The sequence below is a fragment of the Pinus tabuliformis genome, chromosome 6, assembly GCF_031772625.1.
Source record: "Pinus tabuliformis cultivar Carrire ecotype Pingquan chromosome 6, CPIR1, whole genome shotgun sequence".
Classification (NCBI taxonomy): Eukaryota; Viridiplantae; Streptophyta; class Pinopsida; order Pinales; family Pinaceae; genus Pinus; species Pinus tabuliformis.
This window is the reverse complement of record NC_142292.1, coordinates 1897060434-1897072541: the sequence shown is the minus strand read 5'-3', so window position 1 is coordinate 1897072541 and position 12108 is coordinate 1897060434.

Here is a 12108-nt window from a genome sequence, read left to right as displayed (position 1 = left end):
ATGTAATTATTATCAAGCCGACCAGCTCTTATGTAGGCTCTAGAAGCCCAACCGACATGTCTATTCATCATCCTCGTTTTGGTATAAATAGATGAGGATTTGTTATCATTTTGGAACATGTATTCTTGATGTGATCTCCTCTCCACGTCTTGGGTTTTGAGAAGGAGAGTCACAAAAGGAATACGCTGCCCTAGTTTGATGATGCCCTAGCCAACATATGCTGATCCAACACGGGGAAAAGGAGACTCTTTCAATGCAGTCAATGAAGACTCATCCAATGCAGTCACAAATACACAGATGATCTACGCTGTCCACAAGTCTGATATGCTTGCTCTAAATCTAATCACAACCATGGAGGAGAAGCCTATACGCAGCAAGGAAAGGCTCTTCATTCGGTCTACCATGGATGCTATACAAAACTCCAAACGTAATCAAATCTCAAGCTCCATTCCATATATCAATTTTTGTTGTTTTATACAGAAACGGAATCCACCTACAAACACATCGGGATACAGGAAAGTTTATATTTTCTTTACGCAAACTGATACATGCTGCAGCGCCATTTGAAAAAGAAGCTCGACACATGTCAAGAGCAAGATCAATGGGGTCCGGTAAAGCAGGAAAAGACTTCGGAGTGGATCTGTACCAATACCATCATCGATAGAAGTAGATAGGATCAAATACACCCTAAATACACAATCAATGATCTGCAACTTATCAAGACTGCACAATCTCAACATGGTTATCACCACAGTGATTATACTCGCTACAAGTATATACTGGAAGGAATGACGAACAGAACTTGGGAGCAGGTATATGAAGCCGCATGGATAAACCTAGCTACAGTCATATGCAGATAGCAATACGCAGCAAAGAAAACCTACGTGGACGACCCTATCGATATATGGATCATATTCATGCAATTATATTTATAATGCATGGAATGCAAAGATACGGGTCATATTCATTATGGACGCAATTATATTTATGATGAATGGAACTCAGAGAGATATGGGTCATAATCATTATGAACATAGTCATATTTATGATGAATGTAAATGTTGGTCATTGGGTTGTAACATAAACGCTGGATGATGAGCAACGATATATATACATTGGGGTGATTCAAGTTACATGATGTATATATATATGGACAGTGATATATGGTATATGAAGACTCATATATTCTGACCTATGCTCATATACGCAGGCAAATCTGCAGTACAACATATATACATGGCAAGGTATATATATGCAGGTTATGGCAATAAATATCCATGCAGGCAGAAGGGCGTATTATCATAAGGACGCAGCTATGATTTAATGTGCATGGATAGCACAATGATACATGGACCATGGACAGCACCATGATGAGTGCAATCATAAGCATGGGCAACATGAAGCAGGATGATTATCATGATTAGTGCAGCGTGGTGTAGTACACTGTAAGGTATAGCAAATGGACGAGATGCAGAATGATGATAGGTGAAGGAGTCACCTTGAGAATCAATTGAAGCAGAATGTCTTCAACTAATCTCATCATTATACAAAATGATCTATGCTAGATCTAGATAAGTCAAAGTATTGACTTCTGTTGTAAATTTACTCTCTCTCTCTCTCTCCTTCTCTGTTGAACTTTGAAGATAAAAGAAGATTTGATCAAAGGGTTTCCCCACACATTGTGGGGTTTGTCCCTGGCTCGCGCCAGATCTTGTGTCCTCTTGCCTTGGCTTGTCTTCTGCGATTTATAGTTATGTTCTATCTACAGTTTATCTTAGTGCTGATGTGATTGCTAACTATGAAAATTTAAATAAATTGCTCTAGCATAGAACATACCTAAACTTAACATGGTATCAGAGCTGAGGTGAAGACAATGCCCAAGCAAGAGTGAAAGAGCCATCACCAAAGTTAGTTGAGACAAGACAAAAGGATCAATGGGATCATTATCTCACTTCTCATTCACTAAGGCAAAAGTCGAAGCAGAGAATGTTATCAGAATGGTGCAGCGGAAGTTTTTGATGGCCCATCTAAAGATCACTTCATTGGGAAGTTCGGATCTAAGGGTGGAAGGAAAGGTAGATGCCTTGTTGAAATAAGTTCGGCCGATATGCGAAACATCTCTTGATGAAAATAACAATCATTCCTGAGACATCTTCAATGATCAAAGGAATGACTGGTAAAGCAGGTCATCAAGGAAATGGTCGGCTCCTACACAAAAGCAAGGAACCCCTGAATCTCTTTTATGTACCTGATCGCAAGAAGAACCTAGTATCCATTTCAGCGATGGAAGTCAAAGGTTGCAAGGTGGCACTCATCAATGGAAAGGTACATGTTTGAAAACAGATTTTTCAAAGATGTTTTTGAGTTCAGGGTTGTATCAAGTTGCAGGAAGTCCACTGGGGACCATGTCCATTGAATCAGCACCGGAGGTCTGTGAGTCAGATGGTGACTTGGATGCCTAAATTCAAAAAGGAGCATGAAGGTACATGTCTGAAATATACCGAAGGAAAATATTATAAGGGGACCATTCCCCTCATGCAGCAGGTCCACAGGCTTGGAACCACTTGAGGAGTTTGAGACTCATGATCGGGAATCTCATGTATACAGGTGGAAGAAACCCCTCTCTGGCTTGAAGCAAAACACCTCGGGGGTAGTATGAGAGGATTGATAGTTGTCTGATGAAGCAGAGATTCACTAGGAGTGAAATCGATCCAAACCTTTTGAAGGTTGTTGATGCCAAACCTCTCATATCGGAACCTATGTATGACAGGTGCTGACCCTCTCATTTGTAGAAGACAGAGGGAGTTGGATTCTGAATATAGAAAAATAAACTGCAAGCATGAGACTACCTCGAGGATCTTAACTTTCAAGAAGTTATATGGTAGTGATGTTGGGCCATATTTGGGAAATGCCTCTGAGTTTCATAAACTCATTCGCATTGATGTTCTTTGAGAACCTTCATCCCAACATATGTGTTGCAGTTAGCATGGTGAGCTCATATTTCGTTGAGCCTCACTGGATTGGTGCCAAGAATCTTCTGAGATATCTTCGGGGCACAATCTCTCATTGATTGAGACGCACTGCCGGAAATATTAAACCACATGATTATTAGAATGATGAGTGGGCAGGCAGTGTGGAGGAGCACTAAAGTACTTCTCAGTGCTAGTTCTCTTTGGAATCTGCCTCGAATATCCTCGATGAGCAGGAAGCAAAAGTCGGTGACTCTGAGCACCACCAAGGCAGAATACATTGCTGCTAGTATGGCCTTCTGTGAGGCAGTCTGGTTGCTGAAGCTCTTTGTGCGCTGTTTGTACACATGATGAATACCACTGTGATTCTCTGTGACAACGAGAGGTGGGATTCGATTATTGAGAAATCCCGTATTCGATGATTGCTCCAGCAGATAGACATCAAATACTGCCTTATCTGGGATATGGTAAGTCGATGAGCAGGGAGGCTCCATCGCATTGAGATTGATGTACAGGTCGCTGACATTTTGACAAAGCCCTGGGGAAAGATCAAATCTGTGATTTTCCTGTACGACTTGGAGTCATCGAGAGACACTTGTAAAAGGGTCTTGCATGTTGCATAAATTGAGCTTTGGAAGCTCTGGGGGCTTGCGATTCTTACTGGAGCAACATACGACCACAGGGTGACTCACCCTCCCCTGGTGGTGCACACTGGAACAAGATGATTCACTCTCTTGTGGGACAAGATGATTCGTTCTCTTGTGGAACAGGATGATTCGCTCTCCTGTGTAGCAGGATGATTAGTTCTCCTGTGAGGCCTGGATTGATGTGTTCTCCATGGCAATTGTAGCAGGATTGATGTGTTATCCTGTGAGGACAGGATTGATTAAGTTCACCTGTTGAGGCATCCTACCCATGCAGTCTGGGACTCATGGGAAGTACCTCTCATCTTATCAATGAGCAGGGAAATGAAGTTAGGGACCATAGTAGTACCGATGGATGCATCGTTGTATCTACCGTACTCCCTACGCTAGGATGACCTCCATTGATCTGGGATCAATGATACCGGTCTAGGACCAGTGGTAGGAGTTGCACATACTATGACACTGACTTCGGGTCGGCTGAGACTGGTCTGGGATCAGTGGTACATACTTCGAGACTGACTTCGTGTCAGTGCAGGACTGGTCTGGGACCAGTGAGAGTCGTACATACTATGACGCTGACTTTGGGTCAGTTGAGACTGGTCTGGGACTAGTAGTACACTCTCTGAGCCTGCGATACTAGTCTGGGACTAGTGGTAGGAGTTGTACATACTATGACGTTGATTTCGGGTCGGCTGAGACTGGTCTGGGAGCAGTGTTACATACTCCGAGACTGACTTCATGTCAGTGCAGGACTGGTCTGGGACCAGTGAGTGTCATACATACTATGACGTTGACTTCGGGTCGGTTGAGACTGGTCTGGGACTAGTAGTACACTCTCTGAGCCTGCGATACTGGTCTGGGACCAGTGGTAGGAGTTGTACATACTATGACGCTGACTCTGGGTCAGCTGAGACTAGTCTTGGACCAGTGGTACATACTCCGAGACTGACTTCGTGTCAGTGCAGTACCAGTTTGGGACCAGTGAGTGTAGTACGCACTATAACGCTGACTTCGGGTCGGTTGAGACTGGTCTGGGACCAGTGGTACGCACTATGAGATAGACTTCGGGTCAGTGGAGAATGATATGACTCATTCTCAATCAATTCTTCTACTTCATAGTTCAGCAGAGCTAAGCAGAGCAGAGCTGAGCAGAGCAGAGCAGAGCTAGCAGAGCTTAACGAAGTTGAGCAGAGCATAGCTGAGCAGAGCCAACAGAGCTAGGCAGAGTAGTGCAAGGCACTAATGGCAAAGATAGTACAGTCGTACATATGGATCAGCGGATGGAGTTCTCCCTAGTTGAGAGGGAGTGTTAAATTGGCAACTAGGGCCAAACTCCATGTGGGTCGGTTTATTTATGGCAGATGATATTTTTATTGAATCCCTCTCTTCGAGAGGTGTAGGATTGATCCAAAGATCATCCGATTCCGATAAGTATTCATGGAGATATGAATTTATTTTGTTTATGAAATTATTATCAAGCCGACCAGCTCTTATGTAGGCTCTAGAAGCCCAACTGATGTGTCTATTCATCATCCTCGTTTTGGTATAAATAGATGAGGATTTGTTATCATTTTGGAACATGTATTCTTGATGTGATCTCCTCTCCATGTCTTGGGTTTTGAGAAGGAGAGTCACAAAAGGAATACGCTGCCCTAGTTTGATGATGCCCTAGCCAATGTATGCTGATCCAACACAGGGAAAAGGAGACTCTTTCAATGCAGTCAATGAAGAATCATCCAACGCAGTCACAAATACACAGATGATCTACGTTGTCCACAAGTCTGATATGCTTGCTCTATAACTAATCACAACCATGGAGGAGAAGCCTATACGCATCAAGGAAAGGCACTTCATTCAGTCTACCATGGATGCTATACAAAACTCCAAACGCAATCAAATATCAAGCTCCATTCCATATATCAGTTTTTGTTGTTTTATACAGAAATGGCATCGACCCACAAACACATCGGGATACAGGAAAGTTTGTATTTTCCTTACGCACACTGATACATGCTGTAGCGCCATTTGAAATAGAAGCTCGACACATGTCAAGAGCAAGATCAATGGGGTCCGCTAAAGCAGGAAAAGACTTCAGAGTGGATCTGTACCAATACCATCACTGATAGAAGTCGATGGGATCAAATACACCCTAAATACACAATCAATGATCTACAACTTATCAAGACTGCACAATCTTAACATGGTTATCACCACAGTGATTATACTCGCTACAGGTATATACTGGAAGGAATGAGGAACAGAACTTGGGAGCAGGTATATGAAGCTGCATGGATAAACCTAGCTACAGTCATATGCAGATAGAAATACGCAGCAAAGAAAACCTACCTGGACGACCCTATCGATATATGGATCATATTCATGCAATTATATTTATAATGCATGTAATGCAAAGATACGGATCATATTCATTATGGACGCAATTATATTTATGATGAATGGAACGCAGAGAGATACGGGTCATAATCATTATGAACATAGTCATATTTATGATGAATGTAAATGCTGGTGATCGGGTTGTAACATAAACGCTGGATGATGAGCAGCAATATATATACGTTGGGGTGATTCAAGTTACATGATGTATATATATATGGACAGTGATATATGGTATATGAAGACTCATATATTCTGACCTATGCTCATATACGCAGGCAAATCTGCAGTACAACATATATACATGGCAAGGTATATATATGCAGGTTATGGCAATAAATATCCATGCAGGCAGAAGGGCGTATTATCATAAGGATGCATCTATGATTTAATGTGCATGGATAGCACAATGATACATGGACCATGGACAACACCATGATGAGTGCAATCATAAGCATGGGCAGCATGAAGCAATATGATTATCATGATTAGTGTAGCGTGGTGCAGTACACTGTAAGGTACAACAAATGGACGAGATGCAGAATGATGATAGGTGAAGGAGTCACCTTGAGAATCAGTTGAAGCAGAATGTCTTCAACTCATCTCATCATTATACAAAATGATCTATGCTAGATCTAGATAAGTCAAAGTGTTGACTTCTGTTGTAAATTTACTCTCTCTCTCTCTCCCCTTCTCTGCTGAACCTTGAAGATAAAAGAAGATTTGATCAAAGGGTTTCCCCACACATTATGGGGTTTGTCCCTGGCTCGCGCCATATCTTGTGTCCTCTTGCCTTGGCTTGTCTTCTGCGCTTTATAGTTATGTTCTATCTGCAGTTTATCTTAATGCTGATGTGATTGCTAACTATGAAAATTTAAATAAATTGCTCTAGCATAGAACATACCTAAACCTAACATAGGTACTTGCAGTAGATGGGATTCTTCAAGAGTGACGCAGATCCCAACCTTTAGTATTTAATGGTAGAGGATGAGCCAGTCATCCTAGTGTTGTATGTGGATGACAATATTCTTGACAGGGTCATCAGGGCTCATAAAGGACAATAAAAGAAACGTGTCAATAGAGTATGACATGAAGGATTTTGGGTTGATGCACTATTACCTAGGCCTAGAAGTGTGGCAAAAGGATATGGATATTTTCCTTAGACAAGGGAGATATCCTATAAAGATTCGGAAGAGATTCACAATGCAAGATTGTAGACCCATGTCTACATCCACGATCACCAATTGGAGGAAGATAAACACATAGAGGAAAATGATGTTGACCCCACCTTGTATAGATAGCTTATCATTTCTCTCATGTATCTAGTGAACACTAAGCCAGATATATGCTTCGTACTCAACACTTATGGTGGAACAGAAGAGAGTGCATTTGACAACAATGAGGCGCATTCTGAGGTATTTTTGTAGCACCATAGAGTATGGGTCGAAATATACCCAAGGGAATGATGTCAGACTATGTGAATTCACAGATGCAGATTGGGAAAGTAGTTCAATGGGTAGGAAAAGTACCTCTAAGTACTACTTCAGTGCTGGATCAAGGACGGTTTCTTGGTGCAATAAGAAACAAATGTCAGTAGCACTAAGCTCCACTGAAGCAGAGTATATGTTAGCTAGCACAACCATGTACGAAGCTATATGGATTCAGAAGTTGTTGGTGAGCTTGTTCAAGTAGAGGATGGAGGTGACCAATGTTTACTGTGATAATCAGAGTGATAACCAATGTTTACGTAGATATTCGATTTCATTTCATCAAATATTTTGTTCAGCATGGAGCAGTCTAATTACAATATGTTTCCACAGAGGTGCAGGTTGCAGATATACTCATGAAAGCTCTAGGAAGAGCCAAGTTGATCCAGGTGGATATTGGTGGCCACTCACCTATTCCACCTAGACCTCCAGTCAGTTTCATATGTTTCCTTGTTTATTTCAACATTTACTATTTTTAGTAATTTTTTGGGTCCTAAACTTCCGGAGCAGTTTTGACCCCATAAATGGTGTTTTTTTTAGGTCTCCTGCAAGTAACTATCATGTGGAAAATCTTGTAGTACTCAGAGAGACCTTTCCGAAAAGGTATTGTATATGGAAAATAGAGATAATATGACCAAGTTATGACCTTGGGAGGTTGGCTTCCCAACTAACCCCAAGGGGGCACACAAACTCTAGGCGTTCCATCTCCTGGGGTTAGGGTTTTGGTTTTCTAGGGTTTTCCTTTGTTGTTCAACAATAAATAGGCCCTTGAGCTTCATTGTAACACAGTTCAAAGGCATGTAACCATCATATCTCTTCTCAGAGATAGGCTACCATCGCCCAAGCTAATTTATTTCCATTCTATTTGTAAGCATATTTCAGTATTTTGATATTAATGAAATGAAGTGTTATTTCTGCTACATCTATGTATTTATGGTTATATCTGTAATTTGTTGCATTACTATTTAAGTTCAGATCAGTGGTATTAGAGTGGTCTGAAGTCTCTTTATCTAATTTTCTTTGCATGTCCCCAACAAGGTCAGGGTATAAGGAGTTAGGGATCGAACTGGTTGAACCTTTGCAAGGCCAACCTTGCAAACCCTGATGAATTCCCATCAGAGAGGAAAAGAAAGATGAGGGTGCAGGAGATCCTTTCAAAATACCACTCAAGGAATCCCTTGAGTGACAGAGGAATGCGATGATGGATAACTTTGACGAGATCCTTCGACGACTACCCACAGGTGATGAATCTTCATCCAATAGTCCTTTGGAGGCGCCACTCTTTTTAAGGGACAAGTTAACTTCAATATTTCCATATTTGAGGGCCAGATAGATGCAGACACCATAGATAAATTGTTAAATCTGTTGGAAGAATATTTTTCAGTTCCCGAATTTTCCAATATGGAAAATATTACTTTTTCACTTCTCAAAGCCACCCCACGTGTCAGGGACTGGTGGGAAACCCTTTGTGAACAAAAAGACGAGAGGGAATCCTCACTGTTTTCAGCCACACCCACTTGGGATTCTTTCTGAGATGCCATCAAGGAACAATATTATCCTTATGAGAGCTATGAAGATAAATAGATCAAGCAGACCACGCTACGGCAGGGAAGGGACCAAGATGTGATAGAGTTCAGAAATGTTTTCTATACTATTCATACAAAGCTGGGTATCAAGAATTTTGAGTGCAATTTAGTACTCAAGTATCATGGCTATCCACACAACTATATGAAGGAGGAGATGGAGTTCTTGGACATCTCCTTTCTCAACATGGTGTACCGATACACTTTCAATATTGAGCAGAAGTTTAAATAGAAGAAGTGAGACTTCAGATATGAAAATCCAAAGCAAGGAAAAGGTGCCCCCAAACCACAGAGAAAAGGAATAGGAAAAGGCGGGGAGACCTAAGACAACCTGTCAAATCTACAAGAAAAGAACAACACCATGAAGACAAAGAAGGACATGGGAAAATGGTGTGAGTTCCATAAGAGCTCCACTCACAACATAAGTGAGTGTCGATCCAAGCTGTCACTGGTGGCCGAGTTGAAGGATTTCGAATTAGGATCATGTTCTGACTCTGATTTAGAACCATAAAAGGTGAAGACAAAGGGAAGCAAATCATTGAAATGGATCCCAGTGCCACCATGGCCACTACCAAGATCTATAAGAATGAACCTAAAGATCCAAAGTTGGGGGAACACCTCTTCCACTCACAGATGTGGGTGAAGGGTTCTCCATTGCATTTCATTGTCGACAACAAGAGCCAAAAGAACCTCATTTCATCAGAGGTTGTGAAGCAATCAGGCTTCCTGACTAAAACACATCCGCAATGATAGTGGCTTCACTAAGGATGAGATCTCTCTGTCAGCCATCAGTGTCACCTTCCCTATAGCATCAAGTCTTTCATGGATGAGGTATTGTGTCATGTTTCTCCTCTGGAAGTTTGGGATGTATTATTAGGACAACCATACTTGTGGAAGCGACATGGTGTATATGAGTCTAGACCTTGCTCTGTGATTATTATTTTGGGAAATAATTTAAACACGATATCAAAGGTAGCCCCGCCTATTTCCATATCTTTGATCACTATAAAGTAATGTAGTAAGATCATATCCCAAACTAGGAAATTTGTTTTCCTTATGATTCACCCTCAGGGAAAGAATAAGGTTGTGGCCACAGCTTCTAGATAGAGCTCCTCTGGACAACAACAGCAGATGGACAAGGTCGTGGAGGACTACAGGGACATTTTCACCTCACCTACACGAGTACCTCTACACTCTCAGGTCAAGTAATCCATTGTTTTGACCTCAAGTGTGTCCCTACCCAATAGACCGATATATTGATGCTCCGTTCTAGAGAATAATGAGATCAAGAGGAATATTCAGGAGTTGTTATAGAAAGGGCACATCAGGCCAAGCTCATCACCCTATGGGAGCCCAATCGTGTTAGTACAGAATAAGGATGAGACATAGAGTCTCTGTATTGACTATCGAGCGCTGAACAAGATTATTGTCTAGAATAGGTACCCAATCCCTTAGATTGATGACCTTCTGGACCAGCTCAAGGGGGTCAAATATGTAAGCAAGATTGACTTAAAGTCCGGTTATCACCAAGTGCCTATCAAACCCTCCGATGATTTGAAGACTACCTTCAAATCCAAGGAGGGCATTTGCTAATGGTTGGTCATGCCTTTCACATTGAAAAATGCCCCTGCAACCTTCATGAGATTGATGGATGGCATCTTGCGACCCTTCACCAATGAATTCTTGGTGGTGTATTTAGATAACATCTTGAGCTTCAACAAGAGTTCGGAAGAGCACCTCTACCATATTCGACAGGTCCTTAAAATGCTGCAACAATGCAAGTTTTGTGCCAATTTGGAGAAATGCACTTTTGGCATGAACCATGTTCAATATCTGGGGTACATCATTGGTGAGCAGGGTGCGCATGTGGACCCATCCAAGATACAAGTCATTGGTGGTTGGCCAGCCCCCACCACTCTAACATAGCTCTGCAACTTTATGGGTCTTGCCAATTTCTACCACAGGCTCATGTTGGAGTTCTCTCATATCACTTGGCCATTACTTCAAGTCACCAATGGCGAAGTGAAAGTATTTTTTTTTGGTCTAAAAACCAACAGGAGGTGATTGCCTAGTTGGAGCATCACCTCTATTCTACACCACTGCTCACATTTCCAGACTTACAACAACCATTTGAGATTGAGATAGATGTCACCGACTATGCTATTGGTGTAGTTCTTACTTAGTAGGGCTATTCAGTGCCTTCCCATAGTGAGACACTTTCAGACATAGTCCAAAAGTATCCCACTTACGACGAAGAAATGTATTCCATTGTGTAGGCCTGTTGTCAATGGATGAATTACATTTTGCAGGAAGGAAATGATCATTCTTATAGACTACCAATCGCTGCAATTCATACAGACTCAAGGGAAGTTGCAGAATGATCGCCATCAGAAATGGTCCACATAGATGCAACAGTTCTATTTCAACAATAATTACAAGAAGGGTAGCATGAGTAATGTTGCAGATTTCTTCAGCCGACCACCATTCATTGCATTGATCACTATGCTCGACTCCTGTGGAAACGAGACTTCGGGGTGGCCACATATTTACAAGAGTGATCCATAATTTGGAAGCACATACTAGACACTCCTAGTAGGTAATAAAGTTCTAAATTTCACCTCGAGGATGCACTATTATGCCACCTAGGACACCTCTGTGCTCCTTCAAGTGAGCGTGCAAAGATGATTTGGGAGGCACACTACAGTGAGTTTCCTGGAGATTTCAAAGTAGAGAAAATAGTGGCAGTACTGTAGAAGTATTTTTACTGACCGAAACTTTGTTAGGGTGTTAGGACGTACATTAGATCCTGCACCTCCTATGCCATTTCCAAACCAAACATCAAGAATAATGGCCTATATACTCCTATTTCTACTCCTAGTCAACTTTGGGAATCAATCTCCACAGATTACATGTCAAGCCTTCCTTCCACTAACCACGAGAATGACTACATTTTCGTGGTCATCGACAGATTCTCTAAGTTGTCCATCATGGAAACTTGCAAGAGTATCACAGTAGATGCCAGTTCTAAACT